Here is a 19,513-nt window from a genome sequence, read left to right as displayed (position 1 = left end):
GATCAAATAGGAAGCCATTGCAACAATCTAGATGAGAAGTATTAATGGCCTAAACTAAGGGAGAGTTCTGAATAGAACTATGGAAGGTGTTAGATGTGAAAGATACCATAGATGTAGAATATCTTAGATCCACAGGGTAAAATCAAAATGAAGAGTCTACCAAACACCTCTTGAAAGAGATCCTGAAATGAAAACTCCCAGGAATATTATAGCCAAATTCCAGAGCTTCCATGTCAAAGAGAAAATATTGAAAGCAGCCAGAAAGAAATAATTCAAATGTCTTGGAACCACCGTTATGATCATAAAAAACATTAGTGGCTTCTGTGTTAATGGAGTGAATGACTAGCAATATAATATTCCAGAAGGCAAAGGAAGTAGGATTACAACCAAGAATAACATATCCAGCAAAACTGAGTATAAGCCTTCAGGTGAAAAAATGATTATTCAATGAAATCAAGGACTTCCAGGTATTCCTGATGAAAAGACAAGAGTTGAATAGAAAATTTGGCATTTAAGCATAAGACTCAAGAAAAGCATGAAAAGGTAAACATAAAAGAGTGATCGTAAAGTTCTCAATGAACTTCCTGAATGGGAGGATGATAATGTAACTATTCTTGTGGTGCTTTCAACTATATATGGAGAGTGTTTATGTATATAGTCAGTCATTCCTCTCACCTCACAATATATGGCAATAGAGATTTATTTGATAGTATTGGTATGATTCCTTAGGAACCCTGAGACTTCACTTGAATTTTGCACAAATGTCTTGAGCAGGAGGTAACTTTAGCTTAAGAACCTGACACATCTAGAGACATCTGAAGTTCCATCTAAGGAAAATCCATTCCTATTGCCTATTTTCTGTATTCAAAAATGAGGCCACCCCACCTTGTAGAAGCATACAGATATGTTGCTGATGAGTGTCATTGTCAGAGGAATTAAAAGGAGTTTACATAGACAAAGGGCATAGATGTGAGTTGATTATGTTAGAATGATCTCTCTCCAAAAAGAGGGCATGTGTGAAAGAGAAGGATGCTTTGGAGGAAGGGAGAAGGGAGAGGTAGAATGGGGAAAATTTTCTCATATAAAAGAGATGCACAAGGAAGAATTTTTACTGTGCAGAGGAAGATGGGGGTGGTGGTGACAGGCAATACTTGAAGTGCATTCTAATCAGTAGTGGTTGAAAGAAGAAAGAAGATATATACATACTCAGCATACATAGAAATGTAAATTATCCAAAAGATAAATGGAATAGGAAAGGGATATGAGAAAGGAGGGGGATGCTGAAAGGGAAGGCAGAATAAGGGAGGCAGTAGTTATAAGCAAGACAGATTTCTGAGGAGGGACAGGATAAAAAGAGAGAGAGAACAAACAAGAAACTGGAATGGCTGGAAATACATAGTTAGTAGTCACAACTGTGAATATGAGTGGGATGAGTCTGCTTACAAAGGAAGTGATTAGCAAAATGGATTAGAAATAAGAAACCAATAATATATTGTTTACAAGAGACACAATCGAAAGAGAAATATAAACATCTAGCTAACATAAAGAACTGGAATAGAACATAATGTGATTCACATGAATTAAAAAAAAGGTATAGTAGTCATAATCTCAGACAAAGCAAAAGCATAAATAGACCTAATTAAAAGAGATAATCAAGAATACTACATTTGCTAAAAAGGTGCCATAGATAAAGAAATAATATTAAAACTGTTTACAGAAAATTTTTCTGATAAAAGTCTCATCTGTCAAATATAGAACATAGAACTGAGTCAAAGTAATAATAATAAGAGCCATTTCCCAATTGATACATGGTCATAGGATATAAAAAAAACAATTTTCAGAAGAAACAGTGAAAGTTATCTATAGTCACATAAAAATGCTGATACAACTCAGTGAAATTAAAGTAAGTTTTCTCACTTTATTGCTTTTCATTAAAATATGGCTAATATGAAAGTGTTTTACATGAGTTCACATGCATAATTGATATGTTACTTGCCTCCTCAGTGGGAGGGAAGAAGAGAAATTGGAATTCAAAATTTAAAAGGAAAAGAAGGTTTGTTTTAAAAATAAATAATTAATTAAAAAAGGAACCTATGAGATGAGAAGAATAATGTTGCTTTTTACAGAAATAGGGACATTTGAAAGAGAGGTGAAATTTGAAAGGGTGGTGAAGATGGGCAGATAATGGATTCTGTTTTAGAAATCAGTTTGAGATGTCCCTGAGATGTTCAATTTGAAATGTCCAATTGGCAGTTAGTAATCTAAGAGTATGTGTTGGCAACCAAAAATGGGCTCCTTAGCACTTAGTCAACAAGTGCCCTTGACTAGTTTGGCTTTTCCCCCTGAACTGAATGCTGTTTGTATGTTGGACTGGAGTAAGCTTGTCGGCCCCTTCACCTTGCTTCCCTTGCTTAAGCTGATGGAAAGAACCTGTGCTTTCCCAGTCAACCCCTTCACCTTGCTTAAGCTGATGGAAAGAACCTGTGCTTTCCTGGTCAACCCCTTCACCTTGCTTAAGCAGATTGAAAGAACCTGTGCTTTCCCCGGCGTACCTTATACCCCCGCAGAAGCCAGATGGTTAAAAGCAGCTCCCGTTGGAGCCAGAGGCTGCTATAGCTATAGCTATAGCCACAGCCACAGCCACAGCCACAGCCACAGCCACAGCCACAGCCACAGCCACAGCCACAGCCACAGCCACAGCCACAGCCACAGCCACAGCCGAAGCAGGAGCTGCCAGTGGCAGAGCTGACCTACGGGAGGAAGCTGAACAAGGACTTCAGGCCAGTGGGTAATCTTTTTACCATAGAGGGGAAAGCATGATTTTGCTTTATGCAATCATGCTTCTCTGTAGCCTCCTGGTTACTCTTTCAAGGCATACTTATTGGGCCTGGAAACTTTTGATCAATATATCAAAATGGGGTTGCTGGTTCATGGGTTGGTTACTGTGGAGCCTAAATATATGTTTTGATTCTTCTGCCTTCTACTTTGAGAGTTTCTTATATCCGGCGGTTCCGAACCTTTCAGACATGTTTATGATCCTCTTTGAGATTATAAACTCTGCCCTCCTAATACAGAGTAATACTAAATGAAGAGATTGGGATGCATGCATACTTACAGATATACGTGTATATGTAATCTGTGAGTCATATTCATAGAGATGATAATTAAAATTTGGTGAGCTAATGACATCACCAAGAGAGCAGAGGGGGAGAAGAGGAGAGAGATTTGCATAATACAGTTATGGGGCATTATATGAACAATGAGCCAATAAAAGAGAATGAGGAGTAATCAGGTAGGAGAAAAATATGAGTGTTAGCTCACCAACATCATAAAAGTAGAGTATTTAGGAGTAGAAGATAAAAAAATAGAGTCACATGCAACATAGAAGCAAATAAGAGACAGGACTGACATCAGATCTAAAGATTAAGACATCACAAGTGACTTCAGAGAAAGCGATTTCAGATGAGTCGTGAGATTAAAAACCAGATCACAAAATGATTTTTTTGAGGATTAAATAAAAAAAAAAACCAATAGTAGATAACTTTTACCTAGGAGTTTGAGAAAAGTAGATGAGAAATAAAAAAAATAGATTGGGGAAATAGAAGGATAAAGTTAAAAGAAAAGTAACACTAAGAGTGGCAAAGAAGTTAGCACATTTTAAAGTAATAGGTTTGGAAACAATAAATAGGGAAAATATGAATATTAAAGGGAAAGAGGGGACAAATTGAAGGGATAGTCTCTTGGAGAAGATGGAAGGGGATAAGAGAAAGGAGTTATGTACTGTAGAAGGGATGGCCTTGGCAAGAAGAAGCATCTCATTATCTGATAAAGGTGAAAACGAGGAGAATTAGAGGGGTTATTTTTTTAAATTTTATTTTAGATTCAAACACCAGAACACAAATACAGAATAGAAAAAAAAAAACCTATCATAAACTTAAATATTGGAACTTAAATACAAAGTAAGAAAGAAAAAAAAACATGTCATGTGCATAGAAGAACATCAGAGAGGATTCAAAATATGTAACAATAAATATTCATTTCAAGAAAGCATGTATTATAAATAATACACATTATATTGGGAACTGTCCATCTTTTCTTTATTCCTTGTAAGTTTTCTTTTGTTCTCTGTTGTGTACCTTTTTCCTTTGTTCTTTTATCTTCGCCCCTCCCCCCCACATCCCCACAAGGTTACAATTAAGTTTGGATATGTTTCTCTATGGTTATAAATATATAGAGATCTATACATGCACATATACATATATAGACATATACTTTCACAAACAAATTCTACTCCTGATTTTTGTTTTTATATTTGTGCATATATCTTGTTCTCTATCCCTTCTGCTTCCTCTACTTAACTTCTATCCACTACCTTGCCCTCCTGTTACTTGCCTACCCTCCTCCAAGTATCCCTCCCTTATCCTCCTATTCTCATAAATCTAAACACACTTCTATCCCCCCTTTTACCTATTCTCTCACCCTTCCCTCTAAAGATCCCTCCCGTGTCCTCTCCCCTTCCCTATCCCCCTACCATTTTGTTTCTTCTGAATTTAGAAGACTTTTATACTCTTCTAAATATATATGTATTATTCCTGCTTAAACCCATTCCCATTTGAAAGTAGGTTACTAAAACTACCAACCGTCCTCCCCAATATAATTCCTCTGTATCAATTCTTTCTTTGGCAATTCATTTGTATGAAATAATTACTGTTTTTAGCTATTCCTAAATGGCTTTACTTTTAAAATTCATGTCATGCTCAGGTTTACCCCAATTTTTCTTATGAGCTACCTAATTATTAATAAAAATCTTAGACATATGTTTTACATTTTACATATGTGAAAAGCCAAAGGTCTGTTCTTATTGAATCCCTTATAATCAGTGTTTGGTATGTACCTTATATTTCTCTTGTGTCTTGTATGTCAAATTTTCTATTGAAAGTTCAGTTTTTTTTTAACAAAGTCTTGAAAGTCTAAAAGGTGATCAAATGTCCATTTCTTCCAATCAAGTTTATCCTTAATTTTGCTGGGTATGATATTTTAAGCTGGAGCCCCAGTTCTTTTGCTCTTCAATATATAGTGTTCCAAGATTTGTCATCCTTTAGGGTCTCCACTGCTAGGTCTTGTCAAATTCTAATTGTGGCCCATCATATTAAATTGTTTTATTTTTGTTGCTTTTAATAATTTATCCTTGAGCTGGGGGTTTTGGAATTTGACTATGATATTCCTATGAATTTTCCTCATAGGATCTCTTGTAAGTGGAGATTGATGGATTTTTTGGTATTTCTACTTTCTCCCCTTTTTCTACTATTTCAGGACAATTTTCTTTGATTATTTCTTTTATTATTTCATGAAGATTCTTTTGTTCATAAACTTCAATTACTCTGATTAGTTTTATGTTTTCTCTTCTTGATCTGTTCTGCAAATATGCTGTTTTCCTTATGTTTCACTTTCTCTTCTATTTTTTCATTATTCATATTTTGTTTATTTCTTGATCTCTTATAATTTTGCTGGCTCCACTTTGCCCAATTCTAATTTTCAAGGTGTCACTTTCTTCCTTAAGATTTTGGACTTCCTTTTCTAATTGATTGACTTTCCTAATCTTCTTGTTTTTCTTCAATTATTCTTTTTTTCAGTTTTTCCTCCATTTCTGTCATTTGATTTTAAAGTCTTTTTAAAGATCTTCTATAAATTCCTTTTGGGCAGTGATCATTTGATGTTACTCTTCGGGGGTTTCTTTACTTCAACATCCTCCTCTGTAGATGAACCATGATCTTCTCTATTCCCACAGTAGCTTTCTATGGTTGGATTCTTTCTCCTTTGCCTATGCATATTTTTGTGGTAATAGTTTAATTTTTGTAATCACCTCTAGCCCTGAGGCATGGGGGATGGTGTCTCTTGCCCCAGATCTTCAGTTCTCCCCTCTAGCCTAGAACCAAAGCCAAACCTCAAACCTCCTGTAAGTGCCCACAGCCAGGGGCTTTCTGCCCCATTTCTTCTGCACTCACTGACTATGTACTGATTCCTTCTCACTCCTACCACTCTTCTCAGTACAGCTGTGTCTGGCATTCCTTTTCAGCAGAGGTTCCCCTGATCTTCCACACCTTAGACACCCAACTCCTCTCACTATCCTGGAGGTAAAAGTTCTTGTGGTTGAGGCAGAGGCAGCTTCTCAAACCATCTAACCCCAGGACTTGCCTCTTGTTGTTAAAGTAGACTGTAGCCTGGAGGTATTTACTCTTCACAGAGACCAAATCTCCTCTTGGTATTTTTCTTCTGGTCTCAAATTATCTCTGGAAGACCTGTGTAGTACCCCTATTCTAATTTATTTTAATTGCACTTTGTTTGCCCTAAGGTGCTATTTCATCTCTTTTTTTGAGGGGGGGGAATTTTGAGAGTGAGGAATTTCCTGACCTACTCTGCCATCTTCCTGGAAGTTGTGTTAAGGTTTATGTTAAAGGTGTTATATTATGTTAATGTTATGTTAAATAGAGAGGAGAGATCAATTTGAATGGTTCCAGTTTTCTAAGAGAATTAATAGGTAAAGAGTAAGATAAATTTTTAAGAGTCTGCTGTGCATCATGCACTATGCTAAGCTCTGGAAATACAAAAAGAGATGATAAAAAAAAACAAGTCTTTAGTCTCAAGAAGCCCATGATCGAATAGGGGAGACATGGACATATTTGCATGCAGTGGGGAAAAAATAAGTAGACAAGGAGAGACTGAAAATAAATGATAGAGTAAGGATGGTAGAGGGAGTAGTTGGAAGAGAAAAGATAGAAAGATCACTTGAAGAGGCAGAAAACTTAGATTTCATAAGGACTAAGGCCACCTTTACCAGTGAGAAAGGAGGAAGGAGAATATATGGGACAGAATTTTCAAATAATAAGAGAGACATCTTTAGGAGAAGCAAAGTAAATTTATTTTACAAACCTTGCAAGATTTGGGCACACCTCCATAATGGAGGAGGTGAGGTAAAAGGGAATGCTGCCTTAATTTATACTCAATGAAAAGATTCCTGCCCGCCTCTGTCCTTTCTCACCATTGGCTGGGAGGCAGGTTTACAATCTGGGTGTGAAAAACTAGACAGAGGACTAGGGGACCAAGGTTGACCCGGTCTGTTCAGGTTTTCCCTATCCAGAACTCAACTGCTGGGGGTGGTATCCAAAAGTCTAGGAGAAGAAATGAGGAGGGAGGTGGGGGAAGACCTTCCTGGAGCAGAGAACCAACAGCTCACAGGTAGTCCATTATCTTCTTATTTGGTGCTAACCTCTGAGAAAGGGGGAAAGGGCATGCCCACAGCTCCAGGCTGTGACCTTCCAGAGTCACCACAAGGCCAAATCCCAAGTCTCTCCTACTCCCTCAGACGTTCCCTATTTCAGAAATATGAGAAGAGTGTAACCCCTGTATTTTTACCTTGTGAAGTCTTCACAATTTATCCTTCCCATTCAAGAAGATAGTGACAGAAGATACATATTACATGAAATATGAGGAAGAGGGAAGAAAAGGGAGCTCACAATGTATGGTCTCCACTTTTTTCTGTAAAATATGAGGCGAATTTCTAAGCTGAGAAGGTGCAGAAAGAAGAAACCATGGGAAATTTTAACAAGATTAAGAAGGTTTGGAAGAGCCACTGTGGAGAGTGGGATAATGAATTAATGATGATATATAGTAAGGATTTCTTAGCAGCAAAGAGGATCCATTTTGAGGTTATGTAACACATTTTTAGTGGACCCAATCAGAATGGTGGCATGATTTTCTTCACCTTCTTTCAGCAGCACATAAGTGAAAGTGAAGGCAGCAGATGTTGGAAATGATCCAAGGGTGAGACTTGGCAGGGTATGAACAGTAAAAATATAAGGAGACTAGAGACTCAAGAGAAGAGTTCAATGTAGAGTAGAATTAGTTCACCAGGGAGTCAAGATGAGGAAAAGATGGGAGAGTGGCTAGTGCAGGGGAGATGGTCTAGTAGATAATTGAGAAGCCAAGTGATTGGACCATATGTTATAGGTGAAGAGTAGTATTTGACAGGGGAAGCAGAGGGAGAGATGGAAATCCAATAGATTATGGTATGAAGGGGATTTTGGAATTCTTGAACATGGAGGTGATACATTTGTGGGTGATGGCAAGATCAATGATGTGAATATCTTTGTGTGTGACTGAAATGGGAAAAAGTAGGTCATGGGAAATGAGTAAGTTGAGGAACTGATTGGTTACAGTGTTTGAGGGAAAGTCAAATATGTGTGTATACCTATATGTGTGTATTTATATAAATATATGTGTATGTATATACATATATGTGTGTATGTATGCTTGTATGTATTTTGATTTCCCAAGCATGAGGGAAGGAGTTGAGGAGGAGAGAAAAACTGGGAGTCATGTACTCAACTCATTGAGGAAGGAAAGGGAGTGACCTAGAGGTCTATAGATGACAGCTACTAGGATTTTTATTTGGCAGTAGAGATGAATAGCATGAACCTCAAGGGAGGTGAGGTATCTAAGTGGGAGGTACTAAAAGAACCTGGAAGTTGAAATGAAGAACAATGAATATTCCAACTACCTGACCTCAATCTGTTTGCCAAAAAGAATGAGCGAAAGGTACAGCCAGTACTTGAAAGAGTGGGCAGGGAGATTGCATCATGGTGGGGGAGGAGGTCAGGTCAAGTTTCATCAGATGGAAGGAGTGGTAAAGGAAACAATTTAGGATGAAAGGAAGCTTGTTGCCTTTGGAATGGGCTTTTCAGAGAACATAGTGGAAGGGGAGGGTGGCTTTTGGTCAGAATTTTGGGGTGGGAGAGTTGAGCGGGATAGGGATAAAGAATTAGTGAGGATTGAGGAATGGGGTTTAGAGGAGAAGCTATAAGGGTTAAGAATCACTGGGGTATTTAGGGTATTACAATGTGAGAATATTCATTATTGAGTAGAAAGCATAATTCTTCACGAAGATGTCTGGAGAACAGGGAGGAGAAAAATGCATCACAAGAAGGAAAGCACATGATCAGATGGAAGGCCCCATTTCATTACTTTTCTTCTGTCTGAAAACTGGAGATTAGGCAGAAAATGGCACAGCAGAAGATGGAATTTGAACCTGTATAGCAAGTTGTTGTCACGTAAGGACAGAAGTACAGCATTCATCAATCATTCTTTCTTGCTCATCCACTATGGTTAGTTTAAGGTGGGGTTTGAGGGTACCTGCATAGGGATTTGGCTCTTCTGGGCTTAGCATTCCAAGCAACAAAAAAGGATATACAATTTAGATAATATAAGACATTTTTTCCTCATGTAGATTCCATTCTAGTAGTAGGTAAAAAATACAGATATTAAACAATGAAACATAAGTACTTTAGAGTCCTATGAGAAATCCATTGATAGGTATCGTAGTATAGGGGAAAGAAAAAAAATAAATTTGTAGTTAGGAGCGACCAGATTCTCAGTTCTGCTTCTGACACTCAACTAGTTATGTAACCATAGACAAAGTAAGCAACCACTCCATGTCTCCATTTCCTCATCTATAAAGTAGAGATTAGAACTTGCTTCACAGGATTTTTGTAAGAGTCAAATGAGGTATACTCTTTTTAAAAACAAAAAAAGTCATACCTTTCAATTCTTTAAAATACCATATTAATTTCAACCATCCTTATGAAAATGACTGCCAATAATTTGTTCCTTTCAGAATTTAGCATTGCTAACAAGAACAGTGTACTGCCTTGTAGGTAATGATACCACTCTAGTAATTTCCAGCTTTCTTGGGAATATGACAGAAGAAAAACAACAACAACTATAATTGCAACAACAATGACCATGACAACCATAACTATGACAATTAAAAAAAAACTTTTAAATGCTCCGAATTCTCAGTATATGTTTTAATTGATTTATTTTTAGTTTTCAACATTTATTTCCACAAGATTTTGAGTTCCAAATTTTCTCCCCATCCCCAATCATCTCTCATCCCCCACCCTAAGATAGCATGCATTTTGATTACCCCTTCCTCTAATCTGCCCTCCCTTCTGTCACTACCATTCCCCCTCTCATATCCTCTTCCTTTCTATTTTCTTGTAAGACAAGATAGATTTCTAATACCCCATTGCCTATATATCGTATTTCCCAGTTGTATGTAAAAAACATTTTAACATTTATTTTTAAAACTTTGAGTTCCACATTCTCTACCTTCCTTCCTCCCCACCCACCCTCATTGAGAAGGCAAACAATTCAATATAGCTTATACATGTGTAGTCATGCAAACACTTCCATAATAGTCATGTTGTAAAAGACTATATTCCCCTCCATCCTATCCCACCACCCCATTTATTCTATTCTCTCCTTTGACCCTGTCCCTCCTCAACAGTGTTTGCTTCTGATTATCCCCTCTCCCAATCTGCCCTCCCTCCTATTAACACCCTCTCTTATCCCCTTCCCCCCTACTTTCCTATAGGATAAGATAGATTTCCATACCCAATTGAATGTGTATGTTATTCCCTTCTTAAGGCAAATCCAATGAGAGTAAGACTCACTCATTCTCTCTCATCTCCCCGTTCTCCCCCTCCACTGTAAAAGCTTTTTTTAGTCTCTTTTATGTGAGATAATTCACCCCATACTACCTCTCCCTTTCTCCTTCTTCCAGTACATTCCTCTTTTACCCCTTATTATTGTTTTTTAGGTATCATCCTTTCACATTCAACTCACCCTGTGCCCTCTGTCTCTCTCTGTGTGTATGTGTATAAAATCTTTCAATGTAGCAATGTAAACAGTTCAAATTTAATAAGTCTCTTATGTTTTCTCTTTCCTGTTTACCCTTTTGTGCTTCTTTTGATTATTGTATTTGAAAGTCAAATTTTCTATTCAAGTTTGGTCTTTTCATCCAGCATGCTTGAAAGTCCTCTATTTTATTGAACTTCCATTTTTCCCCCTGAGGGATTATGCTCAGTTTTGCTGAATAAGTGATTCTTGTTTTTAATCATAGCTCCTTTGACCCACTGAAATATCATATTCCAAGTTCTGTGATCCCCTAGTGTAGAAGCTGCTAAATCTTATGTTATCCTGATTGTGTTTCCACAATATTTAAATTTCTTTCTGACTGCTTGCAATATTTTATCCTTGACCTGGGAAATCTGGAATTTGGTTATAATATTCCTAGGAGTTTTTCTTTTGCAGTCTCTTTCAGGAAGTGATTGGTGAACTTCCTCAATTTCTATTTTCCTTCTGGTTGCAGAACATCAGCACAGTTTTCCTTGAAAGATGATCTCTAGGCTCTTTTTTTGAGCTTGGCTTTCAGGTAGACCAATAATTCTTAAAATTCTCTCTCCTGGATCTATTTTCCAGGTCAGTTATTTTTCCAATGAGATATTTCGCATTGTCTTCTATTTTTTTTCATTTTTTTGATTTTGTTTTTATAATTTCTTGATTTCTCATAGAGTCATTAGCTTCCATTTGCTCCATTCTAATTTTTAAGGAATTATTTTCTTCAGTGAGCCTTTGGATCTCCTTTTCCACGCGGCCAATTCTGTTTTTTGAGGCATTCTTCCCCTCATTGACTTTTTGGACCTCTTTTGCCATTTGGGTTAGTATTTTAAGGTGTTAATTTCTTTGGTATATTGGGGAGTTTCTGTTAGCAAGCTGTTGACTGATTTTTCATGATTTTTTTATATCACTGTCATTTCTCTTCTCAAGTTTTCTTTTACTTCTCCTACTTGATTTTCAAAATTCTTTTTGAGCTCTTCCATGTCCTGAGACCAATTTATATTTTTCTTGGAGGCTTTGGATGCAGGAGCTTTGACTTCTTCTGGTTGTATGTTTTGATCTTCTTTGTCACCACAGTAAGATTCTATAGTCTGAGTTTTTTATGTTGTTTGCTCATTTCCCAGCCAATTTCTTGACTTTTTAACTCTTTGTTAAGGTAGGCTCTGCTTCCAACGTGGAGGGTGTATTGTCCCAAGCTTCAGGGGTTTTGTGCAGCTATTTTCAAACATAGTTCAAGGGATTTACAAATTTTCAGTTCTTCTAAGGTGGCATCATCTAAGGAGAGGTGGTTCCTCTTCTTCTGGCCTGTGGTCTGGTCTGTGTGTGACTACAAGTACTCTTTTCTTCCTTGGAACTATGAGGAGGATTTCTTCACTGCTGCCACAAGGTCTGCCACATCAGCCCTCCTCCTCTCCCCAACCCCGGCAGGACCACCACCAAGGACTGCGACCCAGATCCAAGCACGGGCAAAGCATAGAATCCTGTCTCACCAGCAAAAAGATCCCTGCAATCTCCCTCTGATCAGGCACTCAATTCCCCCACCATCTGTGGGCCACAAGCTCTGGAAGCTACTGCCACAGCCCTGGGGCTAGGGCTAGACCACACTACTCTCTCACCCACGTCCAACAGACCTTTTCTATTGACCTAAGTTGTCTTTGGCATTTGTGCGTTGAGAAGTTCAGAAACCACCACAGCTGCCAGTGATTCAGTACCCTGAGGCTTGCTCCAGGTTTGCTAGGGACTGATCTGTGTGGTATGTTTTGCACTATACTGTGCTCCTTTCTCAGACTGGTACAACAAACCTTTCCTGTCAACCTTCTGTGCTAGAAATTTGTTTCACTCTGTCAGTTTGTGGGTTCTGTAGCTCTCAAATTTGTTTAGTCATTTGTAAAGGTGTTTAGGGGAGATCTCAAGCAAGTCCCTGCTTTTATGCCACCATCTTGGCTCCAACCCCCTCCTCAATGAATGCTCAGTATATTTCTTGATCATTTTTTTCTTTTACTAAAAAGATTTGTCATCTGTTGAATTATCAGAGGAAAAGTCACCCTTCAGTCTACAGCAGAATTTTCTTCTCGAAAGTGCTTAAATCTCATTCTAAGAGCAAAAGTTTAGATTGATGAACAACATAAACGAATTACTCTCAGGCCTTGGAACTAGAGTATGCAATAATTGTGCATAATGAGATAATGAAGAGACTCTGTCAGGCCTTTTTAAGCAGAGAAGCTTGAGGATACAAATATCTGAAAACAGAGAATACCAATTAGTTTTTGTGCTTCCCTATTAGCAAAGCTAAGGGTTGGATTTTGTAGATATGCCAAAGAAATGAGGCAAAACACTGGTCTATATATTTGTTCTTAAGCTGAACATTCTAGAGTCATCACTGTATTTTAAATAGCAGTGCCACAGTAACTAATTTTCACCTGGGTCAGTACCCTATCCAGCAGTACTCTGTTTCAATGAGTGGGAGAGATAAGGCAGTTGGCTGGTTCCTGTACTCTGACAGAGTTCAAAAGACACTTGTATTTCAAAGGTGATGTTTACTCTGAATAATCTAGGAACGTTTTAACATAATCTTAATTTTATTGCCATTATACTAACAGCCTTTACCAACTGATGGCCACTAGACCTGCGATGGTCATTTAAATTATATTTAAGTCCCATATGTTTTGCAGGTGTCCAGTACAATGAACATTTTAAATACCCATGCTCTGAGGTTAATTTGCTCTGTAAAATTGCTTAAGCCTCTCCAGAGTATTAATTAGTAGAATAAAACTAAGACCTAATCCAGATAGTTGCTGAAGGATTATTATTCCTGTGGAAAGGATGACTTTGACAAAATTCTAATTGGGGTTGCCTCCCAGGGCCTGAACAAGCAAAGCAGATTATGATAAATATTGGCTCCAGAATGGGTCCCATTACAATCAAAGATGAAACTATTGAGGGAAACGATCTGATAAAATTCCTCATAAAGCTACTAGAGAAAACACAGTGATGCTGAATAGACAACTCCACGAAATGACATTAAGACCCAAGAAGGCTTTAAAGCACCATAGCATGACTCAGATGATGGCAGCAGTACAATTTCATATCAAGTAGTATTTGGTTTAATTAGATCCGAATTGGCAGAATGAAGTCAATACTTGAGTAATATGCAACTTGGCTCTTTTCAGAATGTTTGCAGAGCTGCTTTTCAAAGCCCGTATTGCAAAGAAAGGCATTTCCCATGAAAGCTTCATAATAACATTAAGTAAGCTTGTGGTTTCTTAATGAAATAAAAGCCTTTTAATTTTTTTGTTTTAAGAGCCACATCTGATAAGATTTTCATCATTACTATTCATTACTGCTAGCTTCCTCTCTTGGCTATTGGATTTATTATTTTACTTGTACTTCCCTGGCTCTGTGAATACTCATAATTCCATTTTCTTTGAAGAATATCTTTATTCAAAATTATGGCCTTTCTCAGTTGGTGGTTTAGGAAAAAAAGACCTGTGGAAAAACCCAAGATCAAGTAACATATGCCCCCTCTTTACTGTAGCCTTATTTCATCCACTCATTTTCCAAACTATAGAATTATATTTTATTTTACCTTTTATTCCTGTTGTCAAAGAAAACAGACCATCTTTCCCTCCCCTCCACCCCCAGCAATAATGTAAAAAATAGAGTGCTTTGATCTATATTCAAACTCCATCAGTTCTTTCTCTGGAGGTGGATAACATTTTTCATCATAAGTCATTTGGAACTGTCTTGATGTTTGTATTCCCGAGAATATCTAAATCGTTCACAGTTGATCACTCAATATTCTTGTTACTGTGTACAATGTTCTCTTGGTTCTGCTCACTTCACTTTACATCAGTTCATATATGTCTATCCAGATTTCTTTGAAAGCATCCTGCTCATCATTTCTTATAGCACAATAGTATCCTATCACTGTCATATACCACAACTTGTTGAACCATTCTGCAGTTGATGAGCATTACCTCAATTTCTAATTCTTTGCTACCACTAAAAGAGCTGCTATAGATATTTTTGTACCTATAGGTCCTTTTGCATTTTAAAAAATCTCTTTGGTATATGGACCTTGTAGTGGTACTGCTGGGTCAAAGCGTATCCAAAGTTTTATAGCCCTTTTGACATGGTTCTGAATTTCTCCCCAGCATGGTTGGAACACCTCCAGAATTTTACCTTTTCCCTTTTAACTAAACAGGGGTCCGGCACCCATTTTTCTTCTCTATTATACTCTTTCCTTCTTAGTCATATTTGTTTTCCTCTATCTCCAACCCCACCCCAATCATGATACACATAACTACTGGCAATTGCACTCTCTTTTTAAAAATCCAATGTCTGATGGAGTGTAATATTCACTGGACTTAAAATTAGCCAAAGGACAGTTAGGTCCTTCTCCAAAGACCTTGTAAAAGGTAAGAATTTTTTTTAAGTTATGGGGTTTGGATCTCAGAACTCTACCAAATCAGTTAATAACAAAGTGAATATTTGCTTGACCTTTCCAGGATTTTTTTTCTTCTATGAATAGTAATAGACTTGAAGACATGTTGAGGAAGATGGCAGGCCCTAAGGCTTTCCAAGTTACTCCTGCTATCAAGGGAACTATGCTGCCTCTTTTATTAACCTCAGTGCCTGATTTAACTAATATTATTGTGGGGTAATAAATTCATAACTTAAACCATTCTCATTTATATTCTAGTGAGATAACTATAGTATTTTGGCAAATGCAATCATTGAAGGCAAGGGCCAGATACTGGGTTGTTCTACTGACCTAAAGTGAAAGATAATTTATTTAGAGTTACTTGACTGTAAACTGGTTGGCTCATTCTTGATGATTGAATTAGGTAGCATTTTTCTGAGAGTAGAAGTCAAAGTACTTTGGAAACCCAGTCTGCCTAGTAAAGGACAATTCATTTAAAATTTAGACAATAGAAACATTGAATTCTTTGAAAGATAACATTGGACAAGATGTGGATTAGAAAATATAATTTCTTTAGCTTCATGAAAGTAATCCCTTCTTGAAAGTCTCTTTTCTATGGCTACCATGGCACAGATGATACTGAATTCTTTTATGTGAAAATCTGGATAATTCTACTATGCTGAGTTGAGCTTGGTCAAGCAACAGATTGTATCTGTTCTTTGAGGACCAATCCAGATAAGGTGGGACTATTCACCAACAGTTTTAACAACAGGTGGTTGATTTTTCAGTCATGACAATTCACGGCAATCAATGGTTACTAGTGGAAAAGGGGGAGCACTAACTACTTGGGACTCAGGAAATGCTTATTGTAGAAGGTAACAATTGGATTGAACTTTGAAGAGAAAAGGGCTCAAGAAGCTGAGGTGAGAAAGTAAAATGAAATATGCATAAAGGAACGTGTGTATAGAGATATGTTGGTTGATATTGAAATGTTTTGAGTTTGTATAAAAATAAGATATGAAAAGCATAATATCACTGTACATAAATATGTTAACATGCCATAACTGTATCATGTCATTAGTAAAATATTTGACTCAGTAATGTGGTGAAATGAGAGATAACAAATGTAGCTTGAGAGTTGTACTAATACCTATGAAATGTAAAAATACCCAAAATATCATATCAAGTATGTATGATGAATCCTCAGTGGAGGATCTACAGGACAGTATGAGCAAGAATCATGCAGGATAAGACAATGGCCTTCTGTGTGAGTGGCAGAAGTACCCACATAGGTGAAAATGGAGATGTACTGAAATATTGAATGATAAAAACTAAAATATTTATTCTAATTTAATGTTTGCAAAGTAAGTTATCTACATTATGCCATTTTATCTCACAACAATATTATTTCATTGATACCACAGATATGGGCTATTAGGAGGCACAGCAGATAGGTCTGGATAGGTCTTTGGGCCTGGAGGCAGGAAGGCTTATCTTCTTGAGTTCAAATCTGGCCTCAGCTAGCTAGCTGTGTGACCCTGTGAAAGTCACTTAACACTGTTTGTCTCAGTTTCCTCATCTGTAAAATGAGCTGGACAAGGAAATGGCAGATCATTCCAATAACTTTGCCAAGAAAATCCCATGGTATATGGTATACATACTTAATTGTGATCTAACTCTAATCTATCTTTTAGCAGGATTCCAACTGTCTTACTAACTGCCTACTGGGCATCTCCATCTGGTTAACCCTTTGCTACCAACCATGAGAAAGAGGAATAAGAATTTGAAAAAAAATGATCACATTGGGAATTGCCTCTTTATGCCTTTTCAAGCATCATTTTCTGCCCAGCATAGCCTGAGGCCAAGTTCCCTATCTTTCATATACTGCCGATTCTCAATTGCAGTTGTATCCTTGTCTAATCAATGTCTGTGATTTGGATGTGTCTTTCTTTGTCCTCTCCCTCATGGCCTTGTACATCTCCTGTTGCCAGAGGAGAATTTCTTAATGAGTTAGAATGTATCCATCACAAAGGCTGATTAATTTGTATATATAAAAAAGAAAGTCATATTTAGATATTCAGCTTACAGAGAGGCCACCCCTCTCCCACCAATATTTGTCAAAAAAATCACAAGTAAAATTGCTTCTTCTAACCAATATTCACTGCCTTTTCTGAGTCAGAGGACTAAAGAGAAAGTGCCAACCTGCCTTCTTCAGAGAGAACAGTTATGTTAATTGTACCAACTCCTCTTATGGAGTTTTTAGTCCTGTTGCCTTCCAGAAATGAATCTGCTTCTTTCATTCAGTCATAATTATGTTTTGCCTAACTGTGATGCTTCGGAAATGGGAAAGAAAACAAACATTTCCTTAAGGTTTTATCTTTTTTGTCATCCTGATGGCAAAGTAGATGCCAGAATCTTTATTTTATTTTGAGGGGAAACATATACATACACAATGGCACAAAACTGATTGGAAATGTGGAGGGGATATTTCATTTTTAAACATTTTAAATTAAGCATTCTAGCTGTATAATAAGCCTAGAGAAGACAGTGAAAATACGATTGCTTCACATGTCACCTAACTTTAGCTAGGTGGCACAGTGAAAATAGCACTGGATATGTAGTTAAGAAAAAATGAGTTCAAATTCAACCCTAGAAACTTTAGCTGTGTGATCCTAGGCAAGTCACTTAACTCTGCCCTCAGAATACTCAGCTATAAAATGGAAATAATAATATTATTTATTTCCCAGTGTTGTTGTGAAGATCAAATGAGATAGCATTTGTAGATAATTTAATGTCATTCCTGGCACATAGTAGGCACTTAATATATGTTCTTTCCCCCTCACTGCTTTGCTTAACAAATCAGTTTGGGTATAATGGTACATTTCTCATAGTATCAACCATCCTTTAAATGCTCAAATGTAGAAGGCTATAGTACCTTTTTAGGAAGATATATTAGGAGAATTTGCCCTCCAACCAAACAATGGTTATTAAGGTACATGAAATCAAAGTATTTCAGAAATTGACCATTTTCCCATTATTTTCAGTACAAGTAAACATCTTTAAGAAAAAGTCTGTGAGCAAATGGCTAATGTGGTCTAATATTAATCATTTCATTTCTGCTTGAGATATAACCTACAGAGTTGTCATTAACTCCTGCTAACATTGGGTGAATGATCACCACTTCTTTTAATCATTGAGGCCCGAATGAAGTAGGAGATGAGTCATAAGGGAAATATGTCAATTTTTGGTGATTTTGGTGTTGCCACTATTTTGCATGAACTGATAAAACAAAATCAATACCTGAATATTTTAATGTGAATATAAGGAATTGCAAGAGTGCATAATATGGGAAGGAAGAATCTCTCCTCTGGTCCAACTGTTCAGGAAGTATGCCACCTACTAGCTTTCTATTTCAACTATATTTTTTCCTTGCCAACTAAGTACTAAACTCAGTTTTCTTTGTGCTGATGAAAGACATAAGTTCTGTCTGTACCAACTCAATACCTGAGGCACAGCTGCATCCTAAGTGCTATCAGGCTGCCCCATTTGGAGGTACAATTTAGTCTTTTTCATGCATTTTAGGATCAGATCTATACTTGTAATGGACCTCAAAAACCATCTAGTTTGATCCCCTCATTTTACAGATGGAGACAGTGAGGTTCAGAGAGGTTAAATTTCTTCCTCAAACTCATATAGGTAATGAGTCAGTGGTTGTATTTGAACTCACATCTTTATTTCAAGAAGCAATTCCTCCTCCCCCATACCACAGTTCCTTCCTTTTGTTATTGTATGAATACAAAAATCGGTATCTCATTCATCCTTAACCAATCATGGTCCCAGAAGCCAGATTTGGAAACCTCGCTTCTAGTATCTGTTGCCACACATGAAAGGGTGACTTGTTTTCCCCTGCTTCATCTATAATACTGAGGAAAAGCAACAGAACGTCAATCCTTCATAACCATGCCTAGCTTTAAGGACTCTACCTTCCATGTCCCTTTTCTTTTATCCCACTTATCAACCTCTCCTGATTGTGATCCCTCCCTCACCATTTGACAAGGTTATAGGTGAAAGCAACAATCCCTAAATTCAGTGGTTATCTCTTATATGTATCCTGTAGGTACCTAGGTATTTGTATGTTTTCTCCTCCATTAGAATGTGAACTTATTGAGGGCAAGGACTGTTGTTTTTTTAATCTTTTTTTTTTTTGATTCCCATAGCTTAACACAATGCCTAGCATGGGATGGAAAACCTGTGGCCTCTAGGCCACTTCTAGTCCTCTAGGTCCTTGAGGCTACCGGTTGCCCACCCCTAGCCTAGCAGGTAATTAACATTCAATAAATGCTTACTGATTTG

This window comes from Trichosurus vulpecula, chromosome 6 (assembly GCF_011100635.1).
Source record: "Trichosurus vulpecula isolate mTriVul1 chromosome 6, mTriVul1.pri, whole genome shotgun sequence".
In the NCBI taxonomy this organism is placed as follows: domain Eukaryota; kingdom Metazoa; phylum Chordata; class Mammalia; order Diprotodontia; family Phalangeridae; genus Trichosurus; species Trichosurus vulpecula.
Note: the sequence above shows the minus strand (reverse complement) of the source record.